At 44.3% G+C, this 17,212-nt stretch overlaps 1 pseudogene; it reads right to left on the bottom strand.

Annotated features, from left to right (window-relative positions):
* Window positions 1-7,964: 7,964 nt before the first annotated feature.
* Window positions 7,965-8,547, bottom strand: LOC121445578 (annotated as a pseudogene).
* Window positions 8,548-17,212: the final 8,665 nt, after the last annotated feature.

The raw sequence follows: 17,212 nt of genomic DNA, 5'->3' as shown, positions 1-17,212 counted from the left end.
TTCTGGGAGTTTCTGGAAGTTTTTAACACAAATTTCCTTGCAGATTCATATGTGTTGCCAAGAAAATAAACAATCAAATAATTCTGGGAAAGGAATCTATAATTGGCATTAAGATCTTTAGCTATTATTTCGGATTCAAACCTAGTTTTGTTTTTTGTTTGATCGTTTTATCATTTTGATTTTTGTCTTGTACAGTTCTGGGATTGGAAACCAGGGTTCTGCCTAAGCTGTTCAAGCTTGTTAGCGCTGAGCTACAATCCTAGCATGCTTTAAATTTTAACAAGAGCTTGGACCATAGCATAACATAATATTTGAGATGGGCATTTCAAGCAAATACATTATCTTAAAAAATCATTGTAGGGGGCTGGAGAGATGGCTCAGAGGATAAGAGCACTGACTGCTCTTCCAGAGGTCCTGAGTTCAATTCCCAGCAACCACATGGTGGCTCACAACCATCTGTACTGAGATCTGGTACCCTCCTCAGGTGTGCGGGCGTACATCGAGGCAGAATGTTGTGTACATAATAAATGAATAAATCTTTAAAAAAAATCATTGTAGGGCCAGAGAGACAGCTCGGTAGGGAAAGGTTCTTGGGCAAAGCCTGACGACCTGAGTTCAGTCCTTGAGACCCCACATGATGGACAGAGAGAATCAACTCCTGCAAGTTGTCCTCTTACTTCCATACATGCAGTGTGACACCCCCCCCAATAAGTAGATAGATAGACAGACAGAAAGTTAGATAGATAGATAGATAGATAGATAGATAGATAGATAAGTTTATTTAAGTATTTTACAATTTTTAAAATTGGAGTCATTATAGATAGGCTCCATATTGCTCTCTTCCCAGTAAGATAAGAAAAGCCTAGTTAAGCTGTGGTTGTCCCTGTGACAGTGGAGTCACATCACACAGCAAGATATGGATGGTGTATTCATGTGTTCACATGAATACATATGAAGGGAAAAATAACAATAGCTCCAACTGTTAACAGAGGTTTCTTTTCTGCCTGATCCCATAGCCGGTCAGTCCCAAAGGAACACACAGAGGTTCTCAGTGGGTCTTCTTTGGTCAAACTTGATTTTTCTTAAAACAGAATGAATCCACAGTCCCTCATTTCCTGTGGAAACAAAAGCAGAACCTCTTCTCCAAAGTAACATATCTTTTGACTTAAATTTTGAAGTCAAAGCATTTTCAAAATTTATGTTTGATTAATCCAGCAGCATTTGTAATCAAACATCTTTCAGCAGCTGTTGCTCCTTCCTCGGCCGTCAAACAATTCAAAGACAACACAGTAATATAGAGTATCCAGACTCTCTGTGTATTTTCCATCTTTATGTGGCTTTATTTTAAGCTCATTTTTTCTTTCTTTTTTTATTTTTTATTTTTTGAAACAGGATTTCTCTGTGTATCTTTGGCTGTCCTGGAACTGCCTTCCAAGTGCTGGGATTAAAGGTGTGTGCTACCACACCCAACTTCTCTCTCTCTCTCTCTCTCTCTCTCTCTCTCTCTCTCTCTCTCAAAGGACTTTACTCTTTTTCTTTTCTCTTAAAAACCTACATATATTTTTAAATACACTGTAAACCATTTAGAGGTGTTTTTTGTCTGAATCTATCCTTGCTGTATATCTCTCTTTTTCTGACCACATAAGCAATATGGCTAGGAATAAATCCATGGTTTTGGTGGCTTGATCCACCCCATTCCTTACCTTTCTGAGAGTCTAGCTTCATGGCAGAGGTACTGGTGGGAGCCGTGTTTATTGCCAGAACTCTATGGAGTTTCAAGGCATGTGCCACCACCAAGATCTGCATCATGCTGTTGGCTATTCATAAACACCATTTAAGTGTTTGCTGGCGGATTCTCTTAAAACAGCTGCATGTTTTTTGCAACTAAAGCTGAGTCAGGAAGCCTCTCTTAAATGAGATGCTCTTGCCTCCAGCAAACAGAGCCCACCAGAGAAAATGCTGCTACCAAGAAGCCGTGCTTAACTCTTTTCTTTTGTTTCTAGAATTACTTCCCAAATTCTCTCAGGTTTTAAGTGGATTTAGCTGTCTGCATTGGTGCCATTTGTTGACAGTGGTCAATACTGCCTGGAGGTTTTATAGCATTGACTATTCTTTGGTATAGTGACTAGGGCCCATGTGTTAACCTGGAAAGGGTGTAAGGACGGGATGATAATGTCAGTGGACTACTGTGCTCCAGTGACTTTGTCTTTATCCACCTATATGGATTGTTAGCCTTAAGAGGGGAAGATTATGTTAGCCAAAGCCTGAATTCTAGTCAATAATTTTCACATAATATCTTACTATGTTTTTTTCCTGTGTGTGATACTTTATCTTGATTGTCGACTTGGAAGGTTCTAGAATCACCTAGTAGACAAACTTCTGGGCATGCCTGTGAAAGGAATTTCTGGCTTTGGTTAATCGAGGTGGTAAGACTCACCCTAAGTGTGTGTGGCATCATCTCATGGGCAGGAGTCCTAGACTCCAGGAGAAGGCAAGCTGAGTACCATTCATTCTGTTTTGCTTCTTGGCTTAAGATGCAGCGAGCAGCTGCTTCACCGTCCTGCTACCGTGCCTCTCCTGCCATGATAGACTGGACTCTTCTGCACTGCTAGCTGTAATAGACACTCACTCCTCAAGTTGCTCCTTGTCAGGTGTTTGGTCACAACAAAGACAAAAGCAACTAATACAGCATGAAAAGAGGTATTTTTTTTGTCTTTCAAAGGAGATGATATTACTTTTGATTATGGGATGGATTCCACCAATAATGACATTGATTTTGTGTTAGAAGGTCATTGATCATTACATTCTCTTACCTCTTGACCCTCTGATGACCACTTCCTTTCTCCACCAGCTACCCTGAAGCCACTTCCCTTTGCAGCGTTCTTCTCCTTTCTCTTCACCTCTGCCCAAAACTCAGATGTGACTTTGGAATTAGTTTTGGCTTTGTCAAAATATGCTGAATGCAGAGTCCTACTTTTTTTTTTTTGGTTTTTTCGAGACATGGTTTCTCTGTGGCTTTGGAGCCTGTCCTGGAACTCACTCTGTAGACCAGGCTGGTCTCGAACTCACAGAGATCCACCTGCCTCTGCCACCCGAGTGCTGGGATTAAAGGCGTGCGCCACCATCGCCCGGCTCAGAGTCCTACTTTTTTAACAGTGACCCAAAACCTGGCCTAACCATCTACTCTACGGTTATGTATTCAGTTTCCTAGTCGTCACACTTGGCCTTTGCTTTCCTTTTGCAGAGAGACCTTTGCCTTTCTAACAGTGTCTGTTGCAGTCAACCTTTTTAGAGATGTCACTCCTCCTAAAGGTCAATGGGGACGGCCCTTCACCGTGACGCATGCCTGTACCTACTCCACCATTGGAACATTTTTATACTCTGTGATTACACATATAATTTCCTTAATGTCTTTTTTTTTTAAGACACGGTCTCGTGTAATTCAACCTGGCCTTGAACCGCCTATGTAGCCAAGGGTGGCTTTGAACTTCTAATCTACTTGCCTCTATATCCCAGGTGCTACGATTACAAATGTGTGCCCTCGTGTCCAGGGCTTCGTGCACAGTAGGCAAGTAGTCTACCAACTGAATCATATCCCCAGCTCCAGATGTCATTTTCTTAAACAGCCTGAAGCTAGTGAAGGCTAAGCCCAGAGCACAGGGCAAAGGAATTCTGGCATCAGCTCAATCTTTCATTGTTAATCTAGGTGCCAGGGAAGCCGAGCTCTCCCCCACACTCCCTTAGCCTCAGGTGGATTGTGTTGCTGAGAAATGCGATGTCCCTGCTAAGAAGGGGAGGGATTTTCTTAGAAGATTCAGAACAGTGCTTCAAGTCCCGGGACTCTGCACATAGCTGGAGCCAGGACACGTCCTTGGAAGGAAGCCGCACTCCCTGGGGGTGCCGGTTCTGCTTTTGTCAAAAGCCAATGGTTTCCTGACAGTACGGACACAGGACACATGGTGGTTGGTGTGACACTGTGACAGCAGGTCCCATTAGCTTAGTGGTAAGTCACATCATTAACTCCTAGCAAGCTCCCTTAAAGGTTAGACTCTGTCATCTTGCCACTTCTCTGACAGTCACAGCTGGCGTGATCAGACTAATCCTACCAAAATGTGCATGATCTCCAACCCACGGATTCTGAAACTCAGATTTAAAAACAAAAATCCTTGCTCTGGTTAGCATAGCGTGAAAAGTATGAGAAATGGAATTTGAATTGATATTTGGGCCTGGGGTATATTCTTTTTCACTGAGGACTCGGGTCTGAGTTGTAGGCAGGTTTTCACTGACATTTTAGTTCCGAGGAGGAGAAAAATGAAGGGATTATGATTATAGGACAACAGGTAAATATTGGAATGTGTTATTTACAACCTCTTAGGTGCTTAGCATGCGCCAACAACTAAAGGATACTATTGCTTCGTTCTTACAATAGCCCTGTACCACCAGGCTATCATCTCTCTTTTCTAGATGGAGACATCGAGGCTTATTGAATTGAATGGCCTTTCCAAGATCACAGACTAGTGGTAGATCCAGGAAAGACTTTGTGATTTGTTTTTGTGTGAAAAGCATGGAATATAGGGCCTCTCCATACTAAGTACATGTCCTACACAACTGAGCCATGCTCCTAGTCAATAGAACCAGGGGTCGAAGCTAGGTCTCTTTGAGTCCATTACACCAAGAAGTCACAACTTTGTCTCTTTTGGGACAGGGGATCACATAGCCCAGGCTAACCTTAAATTCCCATCTCTATCTACTCTGAGAGTGCTGGGTTTATAGGCACATGCGACCATGCCAAGCTGAACTCCCAGCTTTTAATGTGTATGTAAAGAACTTAGAAATCTTGCTTCAGTGGACTTGAGGAGATGGCTCTAAGATTTCATTTCACATGGTTTGGGATGTATAATAGTTTGGTGGTTGAATGCTACCCTTTTATGCACAAAGCCCTTGGTTCAATTCCTCCCTGCACCATTTTCTTTAATGAGATTTCCTTTTTAATTTTATTTTTTTTAAATAAGGGCCCGGGGAATCGGAATGCTGCTGGTCTGAGGACCCTATCTTGAGTATCAGTAAATATACTGCACTTTACACTATCCAGAGCTGTGTGAGTTTTGTGAAATTCAGAGTTAGCTCAGGGAAAACATGTGCAGAAAGCCAGGTTTGCCCCAGGCCCTTTCAGCCTCCCACCTACTCCCATGCCCCTGAAGCTTGGACAATCTGCTTTTCCTCTGGGAAGAGCCACATTTTGGCAGGAAGCAAAGCTTTAGGCTGAGGCAATTGTCATTTGGAGATCTGAGGCAAGAGTGAAGAGGAAGGAAAGGATGCTGGCGACTGCTTCCAAGTGGCGCAGATCTCTCATTAGTTCTGAGAAAAACACCAGCCACTGGACTGTTTCACATCCTCAAGAGAATGTGCCACCAAGATGGCCTCCAGAACCTTGTTTTGACTTGCTAAGGGGAAGATGGTTTCCATTTAGTCTATACTTTCAGCTCTTCCCCTCTTTCTTACTGTGCTAAGAACAGGCAATAGCCTGTCTGGTAACGTGGCCAGACTTGTTGGGGAGCTATTTGGGGAGCAGATAAGTTTAGTGAGCACTCAGGGTTGAGGGCGCTGGGAGTGGATGCCAGCCAGACCACCATGCCCCAAGCCAGCTGATTATATAGGCGGATCCCACTCTGGAGAGGGCTGGGCTAGTGGGAAACTGGGGGCTGGTGGAGCCTTGGCCTAATTTGAGACACAAGTAAAAATGTGTGTTTGGGAATGGAGAAACCCATATTGAAAACACGTGCTGTTTGGGCTTTTGCCTGTTTTCTTAAATGGACCGTCTGAGGCCCACATTGCTTTTCTGGCTCTGGAATATTATTAGCCTTGCTGTGGGTTTGCTTGTGCCTCTGTTCTGATTTTGAGGCTCGCTAATGGTCATGGTGGGAATAGGGTAGGCGTGGCACTTCAGGCCTCACCTAGTAGTGAAGAACAGGGACTAGAATAGACGGGCTGCTTCTGTGCGCAACAGACATCTTTTTTTCCTATCAACAAATGTGCCCTGATTGTGATGGGGCGAGTCACTAAGCTGGTGCCAAAATGACTCTGAGACCCTGCAGTACGTCAGGTACCACACAGGCATGTGGCAGCGATAAGGCTGTGGTTCACATGCCAATGTAAGACACAAAGTGTACCAAAAATGGGTAGAGTAGTGGGGGTTTCCCAGAATGTTTTCTAAAGGCTTGCTATTAGAACAATGAGGGTGTCTTATAAATACAATTAACTCATTTGCTCGTTCCTTAGAGCTTTTATTCAGCTCTTCCGTAATTCTTCCATGGAGAGACAGACTAGTGAGGTAGTTTGTAATTTTCTTTTCAAGTGAGGGCCACTCATTATTTTTGAAGTACCTTTTCTTTCTTGCAAACGACGGTACGGTCTTATCTTACCCTGTAGGTAATATTCAGGTGCTGTCCAAAGTAAAAGCCGACAATGGTCTCTTCAAGGGTTGCTACTTATGGACAAAGCGTATCCCATAATCCGCAATACCCTCTGCAAGACCAAGTAACCTCATTTTTAAATATTTTACCGTTCGAACTAAAGAAAGAACATTTGCTCTCTTATTTTGGTGACAATTAGTGCAGGGCTTCCCAGCAATATTTATGCCTTGCAACAGCTGAGGTGCTGCTTCTCGGTAGGCGGGGCAAGGCTCAGAGAAGCTGAAAGGGCAGCATCGTTTTAATCTACTCAGAAGAACTGCTACACTAGGGAAGTCCTGGGCACTTGAACATTATCTCATAATATTATCTCATAGCCCTTCCCACTTCCAATTTAGGGTACTTGAACATCACTTACCGGTTCCTATGAATTCTGCATGGTTAAGGAGGGTAACTAGAAGGTCTGTAAGAGTAGTCTTTATTGCTGCCATTCCTTTTAATGTGGTTTCTTAAAGAAGCTTGAAAGAAATAAATCCACTGTGAGATTTTCCAGCATGCTGGGCCCCATTAGTGTATCTATGGGGAATGGCATTGCTGGGAAAATTACCTACAAGACTTTTCATACTCATTGGTCTCAAACGCCTGCTGGAATGTGGCGAGGATGGAAGCGTCCACAGGAACAGCTCCTGAGGAATCTGCAGGTGAGTGTCTGTTGGGTATCCAGCAGGGAGCCGAGCCATCCTGGGAACTCACTTCCGAAGCCAGACACTTTATTTCATGGGAAAATTGGAGCAAACCCAGCGTGGTTTTCCAGTTCCTGTCCGAATGTGCCTTCTGCCTCTCGACACTTTGTGGGCCTGAGCCTAGATTTGGCCGGCAGCGCTATATAGCCAAAGGGGATCTACAATTGCAGGTCATTTAGTTTATGACCATTTGGGGATCTTAAATGTTCATGAAATTGAATGGGCCTTTTTAATTTTGCTGCTGAGTTAGTTGGGTAATTGCTTTATTCCATTTTGCTCTGGCTGGGTCCTTGTGATCACATTTTTGTTTTGTTTTTGTTTGTTTTGTTTTGTTTCATTTTCTGTCCGGACTGCCTTTGATTCTCTCACCTGGATCCTATAAAGGTGTTCTTCATAATGTCCCCCAGGGGACATTCCTTGGCTATGATAAACAACCAAACAAAAACTCCTGCTTCTCATCAGTGACTACAGAGCAAGGATCTTTTCCCTGCCGTGCTTTTGTTGATCTACTATCCTCTGAAGCCACTCCAAACTGGCTCCCGGAGAACATCTCCTGGCTAAGGGGAGATCAGAGGTCTGAGGATAGGCCTGAGAAAGGAGCACAAGGCAGGATGTTTCATAAAGCATCGTGGAAGATTTCCTTCTGCCAATATGTGAGGGTCAAAGAAACACTGTGAGTTTGTCACCTGTAGCATGAACTCACCTAGGCAACCTAAATCACAAACTAAGTAGAGGCCATTAAAGACTTCTTTCTTTTTTTTGATAGTCCTAAGTTGTTTATTGGGTATGAATTGTACAAACATTACATGTATTAGCGGTAACGGTGGAGCTGCATCGTATCGCGTTGTCTCCAGGCTGCTCTGTGAGAGCCACCAATAGCGTGGTGAACTTGTGGCCCTTTCTAAGACCACGGCTCTATCTGCATCTCTCTGTGCTTGTGGACTGGTTTGGTGGTCCACTCGGTGTCAGGATTTCTTCTGATAGCTTTATGGAATGGATCAATGAGGAGAACCTCAAAAAAACCTTTATGTGGAATCTTTGCCAACCCAGTAAGAATTGAGGACACTCAAAACCCCACAGTGGCGTCCAGCTCTCTCCTAGGGCAAATTTTAACTGGTTCACACCATGATGGGCAGGCTTGCCGGAAGTGGCGCCCTTAGGAACTGGGCGTTTGTGCCCACCACAGCGGACAAGGACACGAATCCTGTATGTGACATAACCTTGCTGGGCCTTGTATCCCAGCCTTCGTACTTTATTAGGCCAGATGGGGCGGGGAGCCCTATGCATCGCGCAGACTGGTAGCTCTATTGTCAGCAACAGACCCTCAGAAGAAAGCGCACGACATAGAACTGCTTCTTCCTCCATAGCTCCTGGATGTATTTGTAAGCTCCCATCTTGGCTCACCTGATGGCTGCCGCCAGAGGAAAGGAAGAACCATTAAAGACTTTTCTTGTTTCTTAGTGAAATGTCCAAATAATTAGCAATGCATTTTTAAATCCATGAGAAATTATTCTTATGCAGAGGTAAAAATTTTGAGAAAGAGTAAAATAAAAGTAAAATGTCAGAATTTTGAGAAAAAAGTAAAGGAAGGAAAATACTCGGTACAAGAAGAGTATATTATACATTTCATTTCCTCCCTACCACTTTGAATGGAGAAATGAAGGTTTTTTTTTGTTGTTGTTATTGTTGTTGATGTTTTTAAGACAGGGTTTCCCTGTGTAGTCCTGGCTGTCCTGGAACTCACTCTATAGACCAGGCTGGCCTGAACTCACAGAGATCCGTCTGCCTCTGCCTCCCGAGTGCTGGGATTAATGGTGTGCACCACCACCCAGTGAAAGGAAGTTTAAGTTAAGCAAATTTATTAGGTTTTCTGATTCTACAATAGAACACACTGGGTTTTTCATTCTTAACTTTTAGTTCGAACTTAAACTAAGGCCAGTCTTGTCTTCTTGGACACACAAATTATTTCCCAGAAAATGTTTTAAGGCCTACCTTTTCCTATAATTCAGTATGTGTAAAAAAAAAAAGTCACACATGGTTTCTTTGTGCCATGGCAAATAAGATGTTGATAAGATACAAAAATAAAATTATAACCATCTGCTTAATAAGATGATGCAGGACAGAGGTGAGTATAAGAGGAGATGTATCAATGTGCTCTTAACCCAAGCTCTTTCGGAAACCAAAGGACCAAAAGAAAAAAATTGTGCGTTTCTTTCAACCAAGCAGGTTGTAAGGTTGCAACCAAACAGTGAGTAATGTCTCTTAGCTTAGGTAGACGATTTCTTAAAATCAAAGTGAATGTGTTGCTTGGATGTTCTTTATTAAGTTCTGAGCAGACCAAAGCTTCAAGGAGATTTCGCAACGTGATTGAGCTGTTGTCTAAGACAAAGGAGGGACAGTAATATAAATCTAGGGCATTTGGGCTAGACGGCCGTGGATGGTGAGGTCATTTGAGCTAAGCTAGTATTTTATATTCACAGTTACTGTCTTCCTTTGCTCACCTCCTTCCTCACGGCTTTGTCAAGGACACCATTGACCTCTGGACCCTCCTGAGAGCAATGTCCTGTTACTGAAAAATTAATTCTAGCAAGAATGCTAAAGATCTGTGTTCAGCTTGTATTTTGATCCGCGGACTTTCTTCAGGCCGAAGGTGAGTCTGGTACAGAAGCTATAACATGAGGTGAGCTCTGCAGAGAATCTCTTTTTCCCAGGATCTTTGGATGAAATGAATACCTCCATGCTATTGTTTATTCCCAGTGCTTACTTGGAGTGAGAACAGAGGAGCTACACAAACATGAACTCCCCTTCTTTCTTTGGCTTAGATCAAATAGATAAGAAACGGGGATCTTCAAGCAGCCAAGACTCCTCTACAAAGCAGGAATGCGAACAGATCAATTCTTTCAGCTCTCCACATTCCCATGTTGATGGCTGACGGCTGGCGGAGGAGTTGGTGTAGGCTTGTGTGTATATGATTACACAAATGAGTCCCCTTCTTTAGGGTCTTGGGACGATTTGGTAAAGCCATTCTTTGTTTACTTCTTGCCTCGGGAGACAGTGTCATCAGCACAGGTTCTGCGATGTCCCAAGTCTTCACTCCAGCCAGATGGTTGTCATTAATCACTCCCCCAGGAACAGTGTGATTCTCCCAACATGACCTCTTTAAAGGTTATCAGCTAAGCTATGTTTCTTAAAGAATAATACCGTTTAGAGCACATAGAAGATCAACAGAACTTAGAGCATAGGGAAAGCTGTTGTGGAAATTCCATCTGATAGCCAATTGTACTGGGGCGGCTTGGCCCAACATGCATGATCTTCTCTGGGGAGATGTGACCTGATAAGAATAGGGTGTGAGGGGTTACGCCCCCTATTTTTTGGACAGTGTAGGAGCTGGCAGAACCACAGCTTGGGGCTTTCCCAACGCCTTTTGGGAACGAGGTTGCAATAGAAGTGGCAGAGAGCTGGTCCCCCAGTGGGAAGTGCAGAGCAGCTGCTCACGCAGCTGGGATTCCTCATTCTGTCTTGTAACCATTGTGCATGGCTTTTGATATTAATAAGAGGTAACACAGTCCCCAGACTTCCCTCTTTATAAAGTGACCTTCCTGTGGCAGAAAGTCTAGAGCAGAGGGCAACACTGCTTTGTAAATGAAGAAAGGAGAGTTCAAAGTAAATAGAAAGCCAGCGGTAGTGGCACACCTCTAAGGAGGTTAAGGCAGAAGGTTCAATGGAGGCCAGCTTTAGCTACACAGACCATTTGGGGCCTGCTTGGGACACCTGAGATTCTGTCTCAAACAAAAAACTAACACCCCAAAGTAAATAGATGTACCACAACCTTCTGAAGAGTTTATCCAAGGGGCTGGTGCGATGACTCAGCAGTTAAGAGTCCTTGTTGCTCTTCCAAAGGACATCAGTTTGGGTTCAGTTCCCAGTACCAACATGGTGGCTTACAACCATCCTTCACCCCGGTGCCAGGGGATCTGACACCCTCTTCTGACCTCCATAGCATCAGGCACACTCAAGATGTACATTCGTACATTCAGGGAAAACAGTCAGACACACAGACACACTACAAAAGATAAATCTTTTAAAACTTAAAACAGTAATAAAAGTTTATCAGAGTAACATCAGAAAGGTCTTCATTTCGTAATTTTAAATTTGTTTATTGCGTCTGGATGGTTAGCTTAAGATGTGTGTTTCTTCACAAAAAAATTCGTTCACATTAAGTTTCATTTATATTTCCAATTTAAACAAGGTTAAGGACACTGGTAATGCCCACTGTCTGTCCACTCCATGTTTCTTCAGGCTTGGTCCATCTTAAATTACTTTAATAGAGGTGAGTATCAGAAATGCATTATTAACTGTGCTAGCTTGTCATTCACGTTTTTCTTCAAGTTAACTGTTGCCAAATAAAATCCAAACTTTAAATTGAACAGTTTTCAGGCTTTTCCTTTGCCTCCGTGACAAAGGAGTGCCTGAGGAGTCCGGGCACTGCTAGAGAAGCAGCTGGATTCCAAGCTTCACACCTGTGATTCCAGTACTTGGGGGGACCGAGGTAAGAGGATTGTCAGGAATTTGAGATTAGTCTGAATATACAGCAACATCCAGGCCAACCTGAACTACATCACAAGACGGATTCATTGCTCCCTAAGCCCCATCCCTAAGCAAAGGAAATCAATAAATAAAAGAAGTAAAGATTGTTGTGGGACATTATGTTATTAACTATGTAAAGATGTGTTACCTTTTTATGCTGCAGAATATTACTTTAACTGTGTAAAGGTGTGTGACGTTTATTTATGCCTCATTTGTTTAATGGTGTAAGGATGTGCCTTTAATTGTGTAAAGATGTAAAGATGTGTTGCGTCCATTTCACCTTGCCTGCCTAAGGCACCTGATTGGCCTGATAAAGAGTTGAATGGCCAATAGCTAGGCAGGAGAGGGATATGTGAGGCTGGCAGACAGAATAAATAGGAGGAGGATTCTAAAGAGAGGAGGAGAGAGCAAGGGAGAAAGAGAGGGGTGTGCCCCAGACCAGAAGTCAGGCAGCCACCAGCCAGACATGGAGACAGCAAGAAAGTAGGACATACATACATACAGAAAGAAAGAAAGAAAAAAAGAAAGGTAAAAGCCCCCAAGGCAAAATGTAGATGAAGAGAAATAGATTAAAATAAGAGCTAAGATAAGGCTGAATATTCATAACTAATAAGATGTCTCCGTGTCATGATTTGGGAGCTTGTTGGAGGCCACAAAAGATTACTGTGACGCTCCTCACTTTCTATAATCAAAGCGTATGCTTGACGGGAGCCACTTGGAGTTTTCCTCTTTAACCTTCTCAAGTTCACTGGTGTGTGACCTCCATGATCTTTTCTAAATGTGCAAAAGCCACCTGTTTGATAACATGATCCAGAATTCTGCTGGGGATCAGTGTCAGGCTCGCCGCCTCGCAGTTTCTGGAATCCACCCCTGGCCGCTTGTATATTTAGTTACCACCATCAGCATTTTCCATCTCTTACATGTTTAGCCAACTTCCATGTGGGCTGTAGCTTTGACCTTGCAGTGAAGTTCCGAGCATTTATGTGACTTCAAATGAAGAACTAATCGTTCACCTGTTCAGGGCAGTCAGTCAGCAACCTTTTGTATCAGGCAAGTCAGGCACACCAAAGGGCCAGCTCCTCTTTTCTGGCTTGGAGTCTATAGTTGGACTTTTAGGTATGGTGATGGTTTTGTTGCCTGCAGTTTGGAGTGTTCCCTCCTAGTAGACCAGCTTCCCTATTGATGCCCAGTGGATCCCAGTCTCTGGGACCCATGCAGGTCATGGAACTTGGAACTGAGTCATAGCTTTTAAAAAATACCCAGCTCTCTAAATGCTTGAACAGGATAGAAATTGGGATAGTCTCTCTCTCTCTCTCTCTCTCTCTCTCTCTCTCTCTCTCTCTCTCTGAAAGAAAGAGATTATGCTGCATACAGCTTTTTTGGTCTAATAATGTGCCCATAAATCTGCTTAAAGTGAGCATGAGCAGCCAGGCAGTGGTGGAGCACACCTTTAATCCCAGCACTCAGGAGACAGGGGCAAGCGGATCTCTGTGAGTTCAAGGCCATCCTGGTCTACAAAGTGTTTCAGGACAGCTAGAGCTGCTTTACAGAGAAGCATTCCTTGGAAAACAAAAATGAAAACAAAACAAAACGAAAAATGGACATGAGCAAGTTTGGCTCCTACTCAGCTCTGCATACGGACCAGTCTATGTTAGCACTTGGCACAATACTTCCTGGTTACCAAGCAGAACATGAGAGTATGAAGCAGAGTGTGCATGCAAATAGACTTTATCAAAGAGGGGCCCATATCTATCTTGTTCTTAATTGTAGCTCCAGAGCTTACAAACAATACCTATTACTGTGTCGGGGGTTCCAGAAGTCCCTGATGACGAACGGTAGGAAGTCGAAGGAGAAGGGTACAGCTCAACGAGCTTGACGTGCTGAGAGACTGACCCACTCCGTGGGACAGCACTGCTAATTTTAGTCACCACCCTGCTGATTGAAATCGAGCTCCAAATAGTCCTCCAGGCTTGTTGGAATTAGTGTATGCTCTACTTCAAAGCCAAAGAAATAGACGGGAGGCTTCAAGTTAGTCGTACGTAACCTCTGCGACCTTTACGGCAGCTGTGTCTTCATGCCTAGTACACGGTGAGGTGTGTAGCTGGAGCTCCTAGGTACTTGATGAGCCTGGAGACCTAGGTTCTCACTCAGCCCGGGCCACTAATTTAGCATAAGACAAGCGAATGCTTGCTCCTTAACTAGAGCTCCATTTCTTCCATGTGCAACCAAGTCCTTAGGTCTGCTGCTGCCCCAAACCCAGAATCCCTTGCTTTCTCAAGAATTAGAACTAAAGCCAGCTGGATACACATAGCTTGTTGAGTACCATGGCATTTCCTGCCTAACAGGGGAGAGGCAACTGTCTATGCCCAGCAAGGGTAAACCCATGCCATTTGAGTTTGTTTAGGAACTGCATGTCTTCTTTCTGTTGTTGAGAAAAAGCACACTGCTGACCCAGAAGGATTTCAGCTTTATTCTCTCAGGAACCAACGGAGGGTAAAGCTAACTTCTTACTTGCCAGGTGCCAGGCTTAGGGACTGAAGCTCAGTCAACTAAAGTGATGCAGGTTTCCAGAAAGGCTCTATGGCCGAGTACATGCATGCTGTCATACAGAACATACTCACAGAAGTGTCCTCGGTGGAGCTCAGAGTAAGTTTGACTGTGTTAACGGAAGCAGCTCCTGGGCCTTGGATCAGGAAGAGTGAGGACCATAAGGGGACAGGCTTTCCTGTTTGTGGAAATAACCCCGAAGGATCTCCGCCCCACCCCCCACTGCCAGCCAGGGAGCATCTTCTAGTCATTCTTCTGGTGGGTCGGAGCTGGAGGAGGAGGGCACAGTGATCCAACTAGACTCCCTGAGAGTTCTCATGTATGTCAGAGACTATAGCAGTTTCTCGGAACCCCGGAGAATTATTTAATGTTGGTAGCATTGTCACTAAGAAAAACAAAACACAACATTTGTACCATTCGAGTTATCTGTTTGAGAAGTTGCTGGGCATTCGTCTCCAGTCTGCTTAATGGACCAGAGCCAGAGACTGTCGAGCTCTTTGAGAGTTAGTAGTTAGTGCTGTTAGTTTGAAATTAATGCGTTTCTGAGACAAGGTCTCCCCAGCTAAGGATGTCTCTTAATGTACTATGCAGCCAAGTGTGATCCTCCTGCCTGCAGCTCCCCGAGTACCCGGACTATATTATATGCCACCATCTCCAGTTAACGTGGTGCTGGGGAACAAAACCAGGGCTTTGTGTATGCTAGACAGGAGCTTTAATAACTGAGACACAACCCAGCCTTAAAATTAATATTAAAGGGAGAAAAGTTGTCAGGATTAAGTGGCCAAGTTCACTGAAGTTCACATAGGATTTGGAAGGAGAAAATGTGAAATCCGCTCATGGAGTGACTGATCCCGGCCCTCAAGGATGGCAGTGTGCCTTGCTAGTTTGGTGATGGAGTGCCCTGTTACTTTCTGAATTGCGCTGCTTCTCAATTCACTTCTTATCTCATTTAGTTATTTCTGATTTGATCTGGACCCCCCTCCAACTTTCCCCAAAGGACAAGGCAGCTTTTCTCCTCTAGTTAATTTACAAAGCAGGCCATTTTAAAAAGAACTTTCACTAGGCTTGCGCAGCAGGAGACAGCCTGACTGCTGGAAGGGCGCCCCCCCCCCAGTTCTTCTCAGGAAACCATTCAATAGGACAAGTATTTAAGGGGCACCTGTGGGTAGCCCAGGGAGGCTACAAAAGAGAGAAAGGCTGTCTAGGGTTTTCTTTTTGCTTTGGTCCACTCCACCTCCCAGGCCTTAGGAACTTGACCGGGTAGGAGGGAGCAAAGGTGAGAACTGGAGAACAAAAGGGGAAATGCAGCAATTAGAAGCCCAGGAGTCTCCTATAGAAACTGCAAGATGGAGAGGTCCTTTCAGGGATCACCTCCTGGGCTTTCCACACTGGGAGCCAGAGGCCCCCAAGGATTCCGAATGCCAAGGGTGGAGTGGGGCTTGAAACTGAGGTAGAAAACGTCTTTCTTCTGAATGAAGATTTCGGTTGGGGTGGGGGAGGCATAGGGAGAGCAGGAAGAGAACTAACTGTTATTGTTAGATCTGTCATTGTTATATTTAAACTGGTGCGTTTGAGTTTTAAGACTGAAATTGTGGAATTTCAAAGAGGACCCATGCTAATTACACAGGCTGCTTTGAGTTATACCCTGAAGAGGCCCTGAATAAACTTTTAGAGACATTTCAATGAGGGAACTTAGGAGGTTGACTGTTCCACAGTGCTACAATGCACGTGACACATGGAACCTAGATTTTTCTCGGGGCCTCATTTTTAAAAAGAAGCAAAGGGGGCAGGGTGGGAACAAGTCAGCTTAATTTTAGTGAAAGTGGGGAAAGAAAGTTTCCTCCCAGCAAATTCCGGAATCTTATTCCGACTGCTTCTCTTTTTCCTTGCGTCTCGGGTTGAGATTTCTCCCTTTGCGAAGGCCAGGAACAGGCAGGTGAAGGACAGACAAGCAAAAGGCAAGAAGGCAGGAGACGGACAGACAGGCAGTGCAGCATGCAGAGGGACAGGCGGACAGGAGAGCGGGCAGGTGAGCAAGGGACTGCGGATGTAGAATGAATGGCAGCAATGGAGGCAAGCCTGCACGCACACAACATTTGCCTATTCTTTGCTATTTGTCTTTCACATCTTTACCAGAGCCACTTGGGCACATTCAGGGAAGCCTTCTCGATACTGGAGCCTTAGCTCAGTTGTTGTTGTTGTTATGCATTTAGCTAGCTGACTTTTCATTTCTGGGGGGAGGGGGGTGGGGAGAGGGAGAGAAGGTGCATACACAGCCCACGTGTGTGTAAGCTGGAGGTTGCCTGTCAGGTGTCTTCTTTGATTGCTCTCCACCTTCTTTTTGGGACAAGGTCTCTCATGGGAGCACAGAGTTCTCTGATTAGCTTTACTCGGGGAGCCAGAAGGCTCCAGGACTCTTCTTGTCTTTACCCCCCTCAATGCTAGGGTTTCAGACGCACACCATCACACCCGACTTTTATGTGGGTGCTGGGGGATCTGAACTCAGGTCCTCATGACTTGGCAGCAGGCACTTTACTTACTAAGCTCTTTCTCTCTCTCTCTCTCTCTCTCTCTCTCTCTCATATATATATATATATATACATATATGTATATATATATGCGATATATACCATATATATATGGGTACACACACATATAATAGCTTAGGTTACCTTTACTTGCATTTAGTAGCTGAGAGTGGCCTTGAACTCTATCTGCCTTCCTCCACCTCCCAAGTGCTGGGAAATGTTACCTACATGGGATGTGACTGGCAATAGGAATCAGCCTTTAAGAGTGGGGTTGATGGGCTGGAGAGATGGTTCTGATGCTGCCAACTCTAACAACCTGAATTTGGCCTCTGAAACCAATTGAAGAAGAGAGTACTGACTCCTGCAAGTTGTCCTCTGATCTCCACATGCTCTTTGT

The sequence above is a fragment of the Microtus oregoni genome, unplaced genomic scaffold (assembly GCF_018167655.1).
Source record: "Microtus oregoni isolate MIOR12 unplaced genomic scaffold, Mior012 000213F_007, whole genome shotgun sequence".
NCBI classification, from domain to species: Eukaryota; Metazoa; Chordata; class Mammalia; order Rodentia; family Cricetidae; genus Microtus; species Microtus oregoni.
Note: the sequence above shows the minus strand (reverse complement) of the source record. Positions and strands in the feature narration are given on the sequence as shown.